General features: G+C 41.7%; 1 protein-coding gene across 2 annotated transcripts in view; it reads left to right on the top strand.

Annotated features, from left to right (window-relative positions):
- The first annotated feature begins 626 nt into the window (after positions 1-626).
- Positions 627-16328, top strand: part of LOC117543044 (nuclear receptor coactivator 3-like) — a 67718-nt gene continuing 52016 nt past the window's right edge. For both annotated transcript variants that reach the window (XM_034211070.1, XM_034211069.1), the window contains exon 1: positions 627-740. The gene's annotated coding sequence lies outside the window, so the exon portion shown is untranslated. The remainder of the gene's footprint in view (positions 741-16328) is intronic.

The raw sequence follows: 16328 nt of genomic DNA, 5'->3' as shown, positions 1-16328 counted from the left end.
TTGATATTTTATAGACCAAAACTATAGATAAATGAATCTAGACATTAATAGGCAGATTCATCTGTAACGATAATAACTGTTTAATTGCAGCTTTAAAGTGTAAGATGTATATATATATATAAGTAGTGAATTGGACTGCTGGTATTTTCCTTTAAAGTCTTGGAACTAATCCTGCTGGCGCATTAACAAGACTTTTATGTATCCAAGTGGACCAACTCATCGTTATTATTAGATAAGGATAAAACCTTCGCGTCCTAATTTCCTCAAGTTTTTTCAAGGCTGTCTCTTCTACTACTTCTGTCTCCCCCTGCCAGCCTAACATGTTTTGCTCTTTTTTGTGTGCAAAGTCTGCCGTGAAGAAAACATTTGTATGTTTGCTGTTCATTTGACAGAAAATACACACAGTGTCAACTCTCTCCGCTCCGCAATCGCCGCTGACATCCGTCTGTAGGCTGCTAGACCGCCTGTTTCCCCACCTCCACCTACCTTCACCACCTCCGCCCCCTGTGGTGGTGGAGCCCGCCTGTAGTCCGTTTCCGGGTTGGACGAAGCATCCGGAAGCACGGCGCTCCACTGGAACGAACTACTTTACCCAGAATCCACCTCGACGCCTCAACTTACAGAACTGGCTACTTGGGCTTCGGGAGTGTTTCCCATTTAAACAAACAGTGCCGAAGATGGCGGATAGTTAATGGTGTAAAGAAGAAATTATCGACCCGGTAGAGCGATACGTCCACAAGGTAAGCTCGTGCAGCGTGTTTGCTATCATTTAGCTAATTCACCGGGACTTTGCATTTGGTTTGCATTTCGATAGAGGACGGAAATGTGCTGGTTACTACTCCCAGCGTCAGTGCACACACAATATTGGCATTGATACGGCACGGAGGGCACAGTGCATGGTCATTTGGTTCATGACAGCGAAGATGTACTAACCTGTTTCATGGCGGTGATGAAGTGCTAGCCAGGTGTCATGTTTGTTTCTCGGCTTTATGCTGCAAAACGGGTCAGATTTTTTAAGAACTTAACTTGATCACGCAAAGCTGGCCAGTTTTACGCACAAACTTGAAGTGTTTCCAGAAAGATACAGAGCATCGGGAAGTTTTGGGGGAGAGCACACAGACTTAAACACTCGTACCCTCACGATTAACCGCACACAGACCTGGTGATAGTTAACTATTTCTATCGCAGCCTGTCCGCGATAGTGGGTAGGAAACTGTACAACAGCTGAGCCTGACGCTGTCGCAGCATGAGGACATTAGCACCGATATGTTTGTTGATCAAGTGCATGCAGACATATTCTACTGTGTGTGTCATATGCATCATAAAGAGGTCACTGGCGTGGTTTTGTGGTTAGAAACATGCCATCCGGGAAAAGGCTGCCGATGCTGACTGTCAGTCTGTCAGTCAGCCTGCCCGGGTCCTGACTGCTGAGCGATAAAAAGTGAAACGACTCTACTGTATGTCTCCAGTGTGCACGTCGATGCACTGAATGGGGCACGCATTGCCTATAAATGTGTGAGGTTAAAGAGTGAATGGTCGCTGTGCTCCTGTTATTCGCTCTTAAGTCTCCTTCATATACACCATCCTGTCATCTGCTTCATCCTTGATAATGTGTCTCACTGTAGTTCTGCAGGGGGCAGCATCGTGGCCATGTGCATTTACATGTACTGTAACCCTGAAGGTCCACGGTTTGATCCCTGAAACAGCCAGCCTGTGTGCGCGTGTTTGTGTGTGTGTGCATGGAAAGCACCATGTCCTTGAATATGACACAAGAGCCCTACTACAATACCTGCTCGCACTGGATAATAGCAGTCTGCTCTTCAGTAAACAGTAGTTGAATGGAAGCGATGCAGATGGTTTTGTGTGTCAGTGTGTGGACAGGTGAGGGATGTGAGGTTGAGGTTAGTTTGCTTTGTAGCTGCAGCCAAGGATTGTATTGTATTATTACCAATGAGTCTTTATTTGTTGATTGTTTTTATTTTAATTCATGGTTTTATCAATGCACTATCCATGCACGTCGTCCTGTTTTTTCTTAACAACAGTCCAAAACGTTATTCTGTTTACTGTGATATCAATCAAAGAAAGCAGCAAGTTATGTTTATTTTTACTAGTGTTCAGCTGTGATGTCAAATGTATCTAAATATAAAACTAAACAAATGTATGTCTTTGTATGTGATCACAACTACCCATTTAATCTGATAATAAATATTTGTATTGAAGGAGGGATTAGAAAGTTTTCTGAGTTTTTGATTGATTCATCTCAAGGACCATCTTTCCAAAAAATGACACTCAACCCAAAATAACCACATTCACTTTTCTATTTTCTTCCAAAAGGTTTACAACCCCAACCCAAATTGGTACTGAACCAAATTCACCAATGCAAGAACAATCTACCCCCAGATGTATTTTCTCTCTTGCATACTCTTTTTATTTGACTGCTGTCTTCATTATTACAACATTTTGTCACACAATACTAGGTTTTGTCTTACTTTCTTCTTTCAATAAATGTTTTTATTTGTCAACTCTTGAGCGAAGATCTAACCAGCTGCTGCTAGTCATTGGATTAAACACTGAATTGATATCAAAATGATAAGCCATTCCTTTTCTGTTGATCGACTTAATGTTAATACGGCTAAACGTCTCAGCTCCAGGGCTGAATGTCTGTCTGCGCCCGTGTGGAGGGGTATGGCGATGAGAGGACCCGTTTCATTCCATGGCAACCCTCTACTGACAGATTTACAGTCAACTCTGTGGCCCGATTCTCTGCACACGTGCAGGCCGACACACGTCTACAACCTGCTCACAAGGAGCTGAGGGGAACATAAACTGGGGAGGGGTCTTCTTCGCTGAGCGAATGGTGGGATGAATACGAGGAGGAAGAGGGTGACAGTGATGCTTGCTGAATGGGAAAAATGGGACAGAGGTTAGCATGGGATGCTGGTGACTGGGGGCAGGGCTCACGAGGCTGAGCGAGGGGGAGGACACCACACACCAGCCTGGGAAGCTCTGAGTGTGTGTGTCTGTGTGTAGAGGAGGAAGGGGCTCAGGTGGAGCCTCGTGCTGGAATTTTACCTGCCATTCTTTTCTTGTATCTCTTTTTCTGTATCACCTCTAAAGTGAAGTCAGGATGATTTTTTGCTCAATTGGACCACATAGCTGTCTCTGTCTTCTCTTTGCAGTATGTCTCTCTCTCTTGTTGTCCCCTGACTCCCAGTCCATTTTGCACTGTTGAGTGACCGGCGATCTAAGTTTTTAATACATTACATAATTACAACGTAGTTTTGTATTTGTTATGACAATAAACCTTTGAATCTTGAATTTCCCCCAACTGCAGTCAAGTATGCAGAAATATTGTTGTATTGTTGTCAGGGCCCCTCTCTCATGTGGGATGTGTTAAACTTTTAATCTTCACCATCTTTCATTGATTGCACTCTGTGGAGGAGGGGTTAATTTTTTCAATCGTTTTTCTTTTGAGAACGAGAATGACACAAACCACAGTGGATGTGCTGGTCTTGGAAAAGGTTTCAAGTTGTTCTCTTTTCCTTGAAAACAATGATCAATGTGTCAACCCATCAGCTATATGAGCTTAAAGGGTAAACATACAACACATTCAGACCATTGTAATATGTCACTGTTATGATGTTGCATATGTCAAGTCATTATCTACCAACATTTATGGCTCTTCCCTGGAGCCAGAAACCACAGAGCCAGCAGTCCCGCCTGCAAAGTTATCAAGAGATACTTTTTGCTGCTGCTCTCCTGATAATGAATTGAAGATAGGCAGAGGATTTATGAGTTGGCTTTAGCTTTGACACCCAAATGAGCTCTATTTAATCGTACAGCTAACAGTTTGAAACCAGAAATACTACCCACATCCCGTTTAAAAAAAGAACCGCACTTCCTGGCTCCTCTCCAGGCTACTCTTCACTGTCAATGAAAGCCCTTCACAGAGCGCCTTTTTAAAGCTATAATTTGTATTTGTTTAACATTAGAGATGAGAATGTATCCTCAAGTGTTAAAGATGGTCTTAATTACTTCCCCATATCCCTTGCTCCATTAGGTGCACTCATTAGTATTTTACATAGATAAACTGAAGAAAAATAGGATTTATACTTTTGATAAAACCAATGTAACTTTCTTTCTTTGCTGTTAAGTTGTCAGTAGTGGTGTGCATGCGGTGTTTGTTGGAATCAATGGGGCCCGTGCTTTCATGAGTCGAGACGAAATGTTGGTGACACGCTGATTTCCTTGCAAGGTATTTTTAGTCCACAGAAAAGTCATAACAAAGTGTGAACAGCTTTACAAAGTTGATGTGGCCAACATATTGCCACAGTTGCTTTTTTGAAAAACAGCAGATTTGGAGCAACAGTAGCATTTTATTTTTTGTAATGTTTATACCCACCTGATGATGGCATAAGTCACATTTTATCTGCTTTTTAGCTCTGTTTAAGTTCTTCATGAACTCGTTAAGATCATATCTGGCTCTGTATGCTAAATGCTGCGCTATATGGTCCCCAGCTAGTCTGACTTTTATCCAGGCAGATAGCGGTCTGTCAGTTCATCAGAGCATTTACCTGTGAACGTTGTGGCTCCAAAAACTAATTAAAAGGTGCTAACTGTGGGTTTTTCCTCTAAAAGCATCCCCTTTCAAACTTACATATAGTCGTTTGACCCATTGTTGCTATTGTTGTTTATTTTAACGTGACATTTGTTCATCTATTTTTTCTGTTTTAATAGCATTTTTTCTCCAGGTCAAGGGGTAAAGCTCCACTGTTAAACCAAAACAAACCCAACCAACTTACCCCAACACCCAGGAAAACCTAAGTCATAATGTATGTGTGAAAGCCCTAAAGGATAATTAGAAAAGTAACATTTAAAAAAAATCTTAAAGGGATTGAGTCATTTCTCATCTGTCACCGATGCACTAGCAGAGACATGACACTTAAGTGGCTAACCAAACAGTTATTAAGGATGAAAAACCGTGACTAAAGGCTTAAATAAAGGGTCTCTGCTCTGATTTGCATTTTTATTGGTTTATGCAATTTGAAGAAAAATGAAGTGAGACATTTAACGAGAGGAATATCACCAAAAATTGTATTATGAAAGACTTTCTTGTAAAATGGAAGTTACGGGTTGTGTTGTATTTAAGTCTAATATAGTACGAATAATATAAGGACATAAACATTGTGTTTACTCAGGATGAGACAGCACATCTACACCGCTTCTGGCACTGCACTTCGATTGTTATCATTTGTGCCTCATATACATCACCACCAGGAAAAAGAGGAGGAAGAGCGCCACGGATTGGTCCATTTGGGTATGGCCACGTCACTGTACCCAGGAAGAAAAAGAGAAATCTCCAACGAGGCGTTCTGGGGCAGCATAGAAAGGTATTTTCTGTGTTAGAGTTGTACTCGCTACAGGGTGTACTTTGTGGGTTTGTGACTTTGCAGACCGTTGACATGCATAAAAACCTACATAACACACAAGGGGATGGGTAATAACCTGAAAAGCTGACATGGGACCATTAACATCAAATGAATGTGTCATACCCACTTAACTGGAAGAAACTCAGCTATCAGACAATATTAACCATTTTTAGCTAAACGAAACACAAGGGTCATACCAAGCCTCTGAAATAGCCCTGAGCGAAAAAATGCTAACGCACTTAGCACAGAACTCACGGTAGAGATACCTTTTTACTTATTGGATCTGCACAAACAAGATATCAGCTAGCAAACTCAGATTCCACAGATTCTAGGGGTATAAGTAGGGATGGGTATCGAGAACCGGTACTAAGTCAGTCCCGGTACCTGATTGGACGGTATTGGTATACCGTTAAGCCGCTGGACAAACGGTGCTGCTATCGGTATATGAATTACGCTACTTCCTTAGTTTAAACAATTCTGGTTGGTTGGGAACCGTCATCCCGTGTGACGTATCCGGTTTGAGTACCATTCTGATTTGCCACTGTGAATGCCACTCATCATCTCTCCTAACAGCGCTCTTATTATTGTGAGACTCCCGGGGGCAGACCATAGCAGGGCAGGGGCAGACGCAACATCTTGCTAGAAACAGCGTCTCGGGGCTTCTTAACATTTAACAATCTATTAATGATGCATACCCACTTAACGGGAAAAACTCAGCTAACAGACGATATTAACCATTTTACCTACACGGAACAGAAGTCCAACACTTAAGAGGCTTCTCAATACTCAAATTTCCCCTCCTCGACTCCTCGGTCCTCGGTCCTCCGGTAGTGACCCGGAAATGAATTTCAGCGCGCTATTTTAAAGGACGTCTCATTTCTCTAAATGCACACCGAGGACCGAGCATCGAGCGTCGAGGAGGCTCTCTGGAGGAGCTATAACCGAGGATACACTGATGGTTCCTCCACGGATGCATTTCCGGGAACGGTGGAGGCGTGACGCACGGCCGGACTTATCTCAGCCAATGACAGCTATGCATGCATCCCCTGGATATTATTTTAGAAACTGCTCTCATCGCGTCGCGATGTTTCCAGAGAGAACAGCTGTACGGTCCATGCAGAAAGCAGAGCAGTGTATATAATATATATCCCTCAGTATAACAGGCCTACTCTCTTTATTTGCTTTAGTTTAGTAGATATCTACAAACAAATAGTCGATATTTTTCTAAGACCATTGCTTCACATAATAAAATGCACAACGGCTTATGCTTTTGGAGCTGTAGGTGTGTGTGGTACAGTGTGTAGGTGTGTGTTGTACAGTGCGTAAATGCGGCGGACAGACGGGTCTCAGTTGGTTTGGTGTCCTCTGCTTACTTTTAATAGGCCTACTTGTAAATACAACTTTTGGCCCGTAATTTAAATTCCCCATTTCAGCGACCAGAGAGAGGGGGGGGGGGATATATCCAGTCTCTGATTGTGTTACGTTATTATGAGAGTGCTCTCATACTTTAAATTGTATATATTTATATAAATATATTTGTGTGTGTGTGTCCGCATCTGTAGCCTGTTATTGTCTCATTATACCGCACTCTCAATGAATTCAAAGTAAATATGTGGGGGAACAATGTTCAGCTGATCTAACAGAGATACAGCGCTATGACAAAACACTCGACAGCTGATGCAGCTGTTGCCACGTAATAATGAACGGACGTCTCTTTAAAATGACCGCTCAGAGGAGAGGAGTTCTCATTTCTTTAAACGTCTGCTGCTTCCCCTCCTCTCTCCTCGGTTCCCCTCCTCGGTCCTCCGCTCGCATCTCCTGTGGGCGGGTCTAAGTCTCGAGGAGGGGAGTCGAGGAGGGGAAATTTGAGTATTGAGAAGCCTCTCTAGAGTCTAAATCAACACTTAGCAAAAGGGGCTAACGGCTAATTTAACACATAACTGGCAAAAGCAATATTTTCTACATCATTTTCTCATAAAAACGGTTAATCCAATGTCTCTGTGTAACTTTAAAATGATTACTGATAATCCATAATTACAATTATAAATAATAAACGCAATAAACGGATTATAATGGTTAGCCAACCGGAGCTTCCGGTTTAAGAGGTGCGCACGCAACGTCATATTTACATGGATTTATGAACTGCCCCTAATTACCGCCCCCCTTCCAGAGACACACTGTCAAACACACTCATACCTGCTTGGTATGACGTTGAAAAAGTTACATTAAATAATAAATTACAATAAAATGACTGTTGTTTAATCTTCACATCTTGTAATCATGTCTATAATTTTGAGCACCAAATTATTGAAAAGTATCGATAAGAGTATCGAAAAATACCAGTATCGATAAGCAGTATCGGTATCGATAAAATCCTAACGATACCCATCCCTAGGTATAAGTATCATCACTGAGCGACCAAAACTCGCGGCAGGGGAAGCAAACCCAGACAACACACAACGTAGCTTTACGGGACCAAAACGGAAAATAAGTCCTACCGTTGCTGTTCAATGCTCAATGGCATTACAATGCATAAAACGCTGCGGAAGGTTAATCCAATGTGTCTGTGTCACTTTGAAATAATTACTGATAATCCATCTTCATATTTATGTCAATAACGGAGATTTCATATTGGCTGCTACGAGTGTATGACAGCTTCCGGTTTTGGGCATTCTGGCTGCGCATCACTCATTCACCAATGGGTAATGTTTAGATGGATTTTAGGAACTTCCCCTCGATTCTATTGGCTGTAAAGATTAAAAAGAGGTGTCAATCATCACAATCAACCGACGGGGGGCAGAGATATGGAAAATGCACCCGAATGACCCTAGAAGTGTTTATTTTTTCTAAATCTCTCTTAAAAGGGTCAAATGTCACTTGTTTTGCATCAATCTTGATACAGGGTACTTATTATATGTTATAGTTTGGATTCCTAAAGTTTTTAGTCTCCGATCCCATCATTCAAGGGTGGTTTTCACTATAAGTAATGTTTTTTTTTTGGACGGACTCTATCATTTAACCCATTTTAGAAGTGAAGATATAGCCATTTGTTCTGGGAATGTCATTTTCGAGCCTGAGACCTGAAAAACAGGCTCGGGGCTTAACTGGTTAATGAATCATCCAACATGACAAATATCTTCCCTGCCTAAATTAATTGCATTGCACTTTTTAATTAAGGTATAAGAAATGACAACAGCTACAGCAACCAATGACAGGGGTTTAACCAACCAATCAGCAAACAGCCGTGTTTCACATGAAAAGTGCCTGACCAAAATAAGCCGAGTTTATCCATTAAGCTATATATGTGAAATAAATAAAAACATAAATGTAATTGTCCAGTTCATCCTGCAAACAATTCCAATATGTTCCCCAGCATCGGAAAAGCTTTTTATTATTATAAATTAAATATCTTTACATTTTAATCTGCTACTCAGACAAAACAAGAAATGTATACATCATCTTTGACCCCTCTTTTTTTTTTTTTTACCATTTATCTTTTCTCTTTACAGATGAATTGAGAACAAAGATAATACTTTAAATGTATAACTGTTACATTTTATTGAGTTAATATGTATATCCTGCTCATGTCAGGCCTGCGTTAAACACTGGTCTCGAGTGAGCTGTGAAACTAGGTCACTTTACAGGCGCTGACCCGTTCAGAATAACAGCAAACACGGGTCACGTCGTTGCTTTGGTCTGAAATTGATCTAAGAGAAGTGTGAGTAATTACTGTCACTGTTTTCTGCTGCTCCAGATCTTTGTGTTGTTGTTTCAGTAGACAATTATATTTGGATTCATATTTTGTTTGTCTAAAGTTAAGGAGCTGGGTAGTAGTTAATTATATTTTTCTGAGATAATGGAATAACTAAATATCAAACAGAGTTAGAGGAATGAGCCGGTGCACCGTCAGAACAACTGTCTGCTGTGATTCCTCGGTTTCGGTTTCCTTTCTTTCCCCACAATGCCTCGGTGCAGCTCATGTCCTCTGCTGCTTTTTCCTTTGAAAGGAATGTCAAGTGCCCATCTCAGTGCGCTTCTCCCATTTCTGCATTTTGTTTTGTCACTTGTGGTTCATTCTTGATTTCCGTCTTTCCTCTTCTTCACAGTTTATTTATTTTTCCTGCAGTGTGCAGCTAGCTGGTGCCCAGGTCTTTTATGTTCTTTACTAAATTATGGCACTTAAGCTAAACAAGTTCCTGCGTTAATATCAAACATATTGTCTTTGTACAACCACAGCCTTCTTTTGTGTGTGTGTGTGTGTGTGTGTGTGTGTGTGTGTGTGTGTGGTGTGTGTGTGTGTGTGTGTGTGTGTGTGTGTGTGTGTGTGTGTGTGTGTGTGTGTGTGTGTGTGTGTGTGTGTGTGTGTGTGTGTGTGTGTGTGTGTGGTGTGTGTGTGTGTGTGTGTGTGTGTGTGTGTGTGTGTGTGTGTGTGTGTGTGTGTGTGTGTGTGTGTGTGTGTGTGTGTGTGTGTGTGTGTGTGTGTGTGTGTGTGTGTGTGTGTGTGTGTGTGTGTGTGTGTGTGTGTGTGTGTGTGTGTGTGTGTGTGTGTGTGTGTGTGTGCGCTGCCGGCGGGGGTCGCTCGTGCGGCGGGGGGAGGAGACGTGGAGTTGTTTTATTAACGTGGCGACTCCCGCTAAAATTCAGGGAGTGCTGTTGCATCCAGCTGTTATTGGTTGTGCGAGGCTTCATTGCCATGGCAACACAGCCCTGTGCGCCTGCTCAAGGTCGTTCATCCAGCTCTGAACCGAGCAGCGTGCTGCACATAGGATGCACACCGAGAGAGAGCGAGAGAAAAAACGACTTCAAAGTGTCCAATCAAAAGCTCTTCTGTGACGTAGTGTTCGGTGAACAAACTCAGCCCCCCACCCCCCCACCCCCCAACACACACACATAGACATAGAAATACATACACACACTTACCTTCTTCAATAAAGAAACAAACAAAAAAGAACCCCTGGCCTTGGGGCTAGTAGGTTATTTTGCCAGCTGATAAAATATTTAGCTGGTCAGTGGGAGAGAGAGGGATACTGTGTCTAGAGAAGAAACGCGCAGCAGAGCTTGGCTTTGTGTTTTCCTTTCTCTAATGGTGCATTGCTGTGAGGCTACCTGGGGCTTCTTCCACCTCCTCTCCTCTCATTTCCTCTCCACTCCTCTTCTCCTCTCCTCTCATTTCCTCTCCACTCCTCTTCTCTCTTCTCCTCTCCTTTCCTCTCCTCTCATTTCCTCTCCACTCCTCTTCTCTCTTCTCCTCTCCCCTCTCCTCTCCTTTCCTCTCCTTTCCTCTCCACTCTCCTCTCCTCTGGGCTCTGCTGAATGTTTGCCAGCAGTGACTGGACTCATTACAATGTACCTTAAAGACCCCAGTACATTTCATGTTACACTTTGCGAAATTAAGTCAAATAAAATCCTAATTAATTGTAAAATTGTAGCTCCGTAAACCACACTGGCAACTTGCTCACAGTGACGATGCTAACATGCTGAAGCAATGCAGGTATAATGTTTACCTTGTGCACCATCTTAGTTTAGCATGATATGCCAACATCAGCTAATTAGCGTTAAGCACAAACTGGACGTGAGGCTGATGGCAATGTGAATAGTTTTGGTCATAAAGAGTTGACATGAAGGAGTCACAGGTTCACCAAAGTCATTACAATTAAATACATCTCAAACCAATTTTCATAGCAAACCGTCTAATAGTTGATTAACCGTCCCACTTAAAACCTTCAAATGTCCATGTCACGATTGCGGTAGAACAGAAGCCAGGGGATTTCGAGTCAATGTTTTTTATCCTCAGGGGATCATGAATGTCTGTGCAAAATGTCATGGAAATCTATCCAATAGTTGTTGTGATATTGCAGCCAAAGCTGTGGAAATGCCATCCAGTGACGCTGCAAGCAGAGACATCTTTATTGAGTTGTGCCAAATCAAATCATATGTTGTAACACAGATACAACTCTTAATGTGATTAAGATGTTCCTTATCCGGATAATAACAGTATTGAGACAACATTCTTGGCTATAAGCTATATGACAATGTGAGAATTTGGTCCTATTTTTGTTGTCCAAGCTGTAATTCTCTTAGTGGGATTTAAACTTTATGAATTCAGCGCAACATAAATAACCACATTTATCTCTTAATTTTTTTAACTTTTATGTGTTAACATTGAAAATCACACAGTGTTATAAATCTCCCTCGCATTGCTGCTCTGCACATGAATGGGAGAAAGCAGAAGACCACTGATCTGCTATGAAATTGTGTAAAGGCAACATGTGCTAGTGCCTAACATGGAGGGTGATTTTCTCTCTGTGTTTCTCTTTTTGTTCTTCGTAGGGTGCACACAGAGTTCAGCAGGATTTTCACCGACCAGGGAGAACAGTCAAGAATCATGTCGCTTTTTGTGGTCAGTGATGTGATCGTTTAGGGCCGATGTATGTGCCGTTGTTTAAAAGAGAGTAAGAAAAACACAATCTGTCACCTTTTTGTAAACCCTGAGCTGAACAGAGCTGGATTCTAGGGAGAGGAGGGAGAACGTTTCTGTAAGGTAATATATGCTTATTAAAGGGGTCCTCAGAGGGGTGTGTGTGTGTCTACTGTTTTTTCAACTTATTTTCCATTGTAAAAATTCAGACCTAGTTTATGTGTTTTAGAGCTCCTTAAGTTGCCCTTGCACACACATACACACGCTCACACAAACATGTATGGGGTAGGAGTTGAGGTAAATGTTACCAGCTGCAGAACAGCCAGCATGTGGCTTCAACTCTGTCTGAACCTGGCCGTTACGTGACCACCTCCTCAACTTAACTCCCTCCCATCCTGCCGTCCCCTCAGCCGCCACACCTCCTATATCACTCTTCCGTGGCCACACACACACACATTTATACACACCACCATCTTCATTCACCAGGCTCTCCGGTGTCACTAGCAGCAGCAGCATCACTCATCTCAGGATAGGAGAGAGCACTCCAAGGTCTGCTACCCCCACCTCGTCACCTTGGTGCGGAGTAGCGGGCCGGGCTGAGCGTGCTTCGCTGATTGGCGGCTCCTCCCCCCCCTGAGGTCACACTTTTGGTGCTGTTATGTCAGAGCCTTGTTTATTCGTACCTCCACAACACACTGTACACAACAGCACCTTGCATAAGGAATAACAACATTAGCAATCCCTACTTTATTTGCATCGCCATTATCTTCCACAAAGTGGTTGCTGGTCTTCCTGTGATCCACTGAAAACAACACAACAATAAAAAGGATTTTAGCATGCATTATCAATTAAATCATCCTCGAGCCAAGCCGGCAAGCCATTTCGAATATGCCTGAAACACGAGGGTTCAATAATAATGGAGATTTGGGAAAGTAGAAAGATGATTTCATGTCGTAAGACTTTTTACTTCCCCCCTCCCCAAAGTTTCTGTTGGTTTTTGGAGTATCTTATAAAGTCACACAACAAAAAAGACACCAAGCCATCAGTCAACATTTTTAAAATTTTGAAGATTACAACCTTTGTTCTAACAGCATTTGTTTATATTTTTTCTCCATATAAACAGTTCTACATGATCTCCCAGACATATTACTGAGTGAATAACCATGCTTATTACAGGTTTACATGAACACAGTAATAGCAACTCTTATACTATTGCCTTCAACCTGGATTCTTCAATAGAGAACGTTTTTTATCATACAATTTATACATGGGCATGGCACAACCAGTTGACAACAGGACCACAAAAGGTAAATACATATATTCAAATGAGAAAATACTAGAGCCTCCACAGTGAGTCACATTACCACAGAAATAAAGAACTGATCCGGCTAACATTTTTAGTTCCGGTTACCAATTTATTCTTGCCCAATGGTAAGAAACGTAATGTGTAGATTTTCTCTCAGCTCTACTCTCTACAGCCCCCGACCCTCTATTGATTAATTCCAATTTGGCTCAATAGGTGATATCAATGTCTTTAACCCAACGAAACTGTTCGGTAAGAGACGTTTAAACTTCTCAGTGAAACATGTGACTAAGGAGATATTGAAAGTATGCACATGACATGCAGGGCTTTACTCTAACTGCTGCATTTCTTATGTTGTTGTAAATTGGGCACTATCAGAGTTACTTTCTTCTGCAAAACATTGAAGAGGGAAGAAGCCCTCCGTTCATCTGCCTTAGCTCAGGCAGTGTCTTTGGTTGAATCAGCTTTTCCTCTCTAACCCCCACCCTTCTCATTTTCTTCTACCGCCTCGCTCCCTCACAAAGAATCTGTTAGTCTTGTGAGATCCCAGTCGTAGTAAACAGGCAGTGACATCTGCATGCTTTCCTTAGAGAGAAAGGGGCCAGAATTTAAATATTGATTTAATGCAATGTGAGACAAATATTCCAGTTCTTCCCTTGTTCCTCTTTTGGGAGCTTTGTATAGCTGTTGTTTGTGTATTTGTAGGTCTTGTTCAGCAAATCAGACTTTATCCAAAAAGAAGGCATCGCTTGTGTTAAGACTCTACTTCACATTCCTGTGTCTCAGTTAGACCCGATGCACTGGGTGAAATATCATCTCCTGTTGGACCGGCTGCCCACTCAGGTGAACAGCCTCGGCTTGCCTGAAGGACTAGAAGACTGCTGGTGATATTTATGGAGTATCAATCCCAACGGATGGAAGACTGATTGACTGATGGTGATGTTACAGCTAGATTCAGTTGTAGTGTGATGAAGGAAATGCTTTCCCTCCAACTATTTGCTACACTACGTAGTCTTCTTTGAAAAACTGCGGCACAAATAGGCACAGCCCTTTGGATTCTTAACGATCTTCTCGGGCAGATGTGAATGAAACTGAAAAATGTCACTCTTCTAGCTCGGTTTATAACTATTATACAATGAGTAAAGACATATAAGTCCTGGTCAGGCCTTTTTTACTGAGGAGCATGATTATGTTTGAAGTAAAATAAATACCTCAACCGGATTTTTGGAAATATTGCTTTGTTGTCCCTTCCAATAAATACAACTATTTTAGTCTCTGTAACAGATCTCCTGTTGGGTCAGATTGGATTTCCTCTCCGCTCAATATCCTGTTTTGACAAAGGCACAACAAATTAAAGACGTGAAATGGACTCAAAATGCTGCGTCACTGGGACTTGAATGAAATGCCACACCACAGCAAATCACCCAATTTGTCCCTGACCAAAGCAGCTGCTTCACTTTTTTTTTTTACACTTCAGTAACATCTGCTTGTTACAATATATTGTAGTGCTTAGGAAACAGAAGAGGGCTTACAGCATAATTCAAGCATGCAAAGTATATTTTGTATATATGTTTTTTTTCTGATCTGATTCTAGTATTATACCGTTTTTTATTGGTTAAAAAGTCAATTCCCCTCCCTTCCCCTTCGTCTGACTCAGCTTCATGCTTGTATGGATTACATTTCTAGCTCAACTAGACTTGAAACCAAATCTGTAATTGTGTGGGTTGTACATTCCATATGTATTCATATCATTAACAAAGAGTAATGGCAGCATTAAAAGGATGTAGTGTTATCTGATCCCAATGTGAATGTCCTTTCGTTAACTTAATTTTCACCCCATAACTTTAATGGGAAATTGCTAAATTCACCAATGACTGATGCAAAATAAAAGTCAACACCCTCATTTCATCCATGCTATGCACCCTTAACAAACTGGCAAACTTGGCTAAGCTGAATGACATCCACCAGTCCAACACATCAAAAAGAAGATGTCGTACGTATAAGCAACACTGTTGAAGATTTTAACTTAAGTCTATGTTGTCTGAGCAGCTCAGAGACTGTCAGCCATAGGTGATACAGAAAGCAAATTGCATGTGTGAAAGATAAGGCTGATGATCTTGAAAATCAAAGCTAGAGATAAAACCTTTAAACCCCAATCACACTGAAGAGGTCTCATCCAGCGGGCAAAATCTCCATCTCGACACATCATCACCGTCTCATCTTCAGCCACAAAAATATGTTAAACCATTATAATTTCATAATTCCTCAGAAATCTTGTTTTGTCAGTTATTTTTGTTGCCCACTTTTGTTTATCAGATTGTACCTTTAAATTATGAATGTCTATTCAATGTCTATTCTTTAAATGGTGAATGTCTATTATCCCAGGGACTTTACCGTCTACTGTAATGAAACCGGCTTAGTTTGGTCTTTGAGTTACTAGTAAACACACATGCATGGTGGAAACACACACACACACAGTTGGTGTCAACTCAGAGCCGTTCCTCTCTCACACGTCAGTGACAGGCCTCCAGTAAATGCCTTGTGGAGAGTTTGTGTTAGCCCAGCACGATCTCTGTCCCTATCTCACCAGGGCTAAAAATAACACCATCTCCACACTAGACTTACACAAAGAAGAAGAGGAGGGAGGGAGGACACAGAGAGGGAGAAAAAGAAGGTGGGGATGAGAGCGAGCCAGAGTGAGAAAACAACAATCAAAGCGAGAGAAAGGGGAGAGGTACAGGGAGGAAAAGAAAACAAGTCATTAATAATTTACCTGGAGGACACTTCTAGTACGACCTTTAGCTCTGGTCAGTGTTGTTTAGCAAAGAACAAAGTGTTCTATTGTGTTGGGAAACTTTCACATAATCTGACTCTTGTGTACCGTCTGGAGGTCTGTTCCCATAGCGCTGAGCCCAGGTGTGCTTAGCGGGTGTTCAGACCCAAAATAGCACTGCGATAAAAAATTAAAAACCTGTACCAGTGAGAGATGAAATATTATCCAGGAAGGGCGATTTAAGCAAAAGATTTATGAGTTTCCAGCTGGCAAACGCTGCACAGTGGTAGACCGGATTATACAATTTTTGGGAGTAGACTTGACAATTTGTTTTATATAATATCCTCCCTTGTGATTATCTCGAAGTGAAGTTACCTGGTTCACATTGAGAAGTGATCTCTGAGG

Source organism: Gymnodraco acuticeps, unplaced genomic scaffold (assembly GCF_902827175.1).
Source record: "Gymnodraco acuticeps unplaced genomic scaffold, fGymAcu1.1, whole genome shotgun sequence".
In the NCBI taxonomy this organism is placed as follows: domain Eukaryota; kingdom Metazoa; phylum Chordata; class Actinopteri; order Perciformes; family Bathydraconidae; genus Gymnodraco; species Gymnodraco acuticeps.
This window is presented reverse-complemented; position numbering and strand designations above follow the sequence as displayed.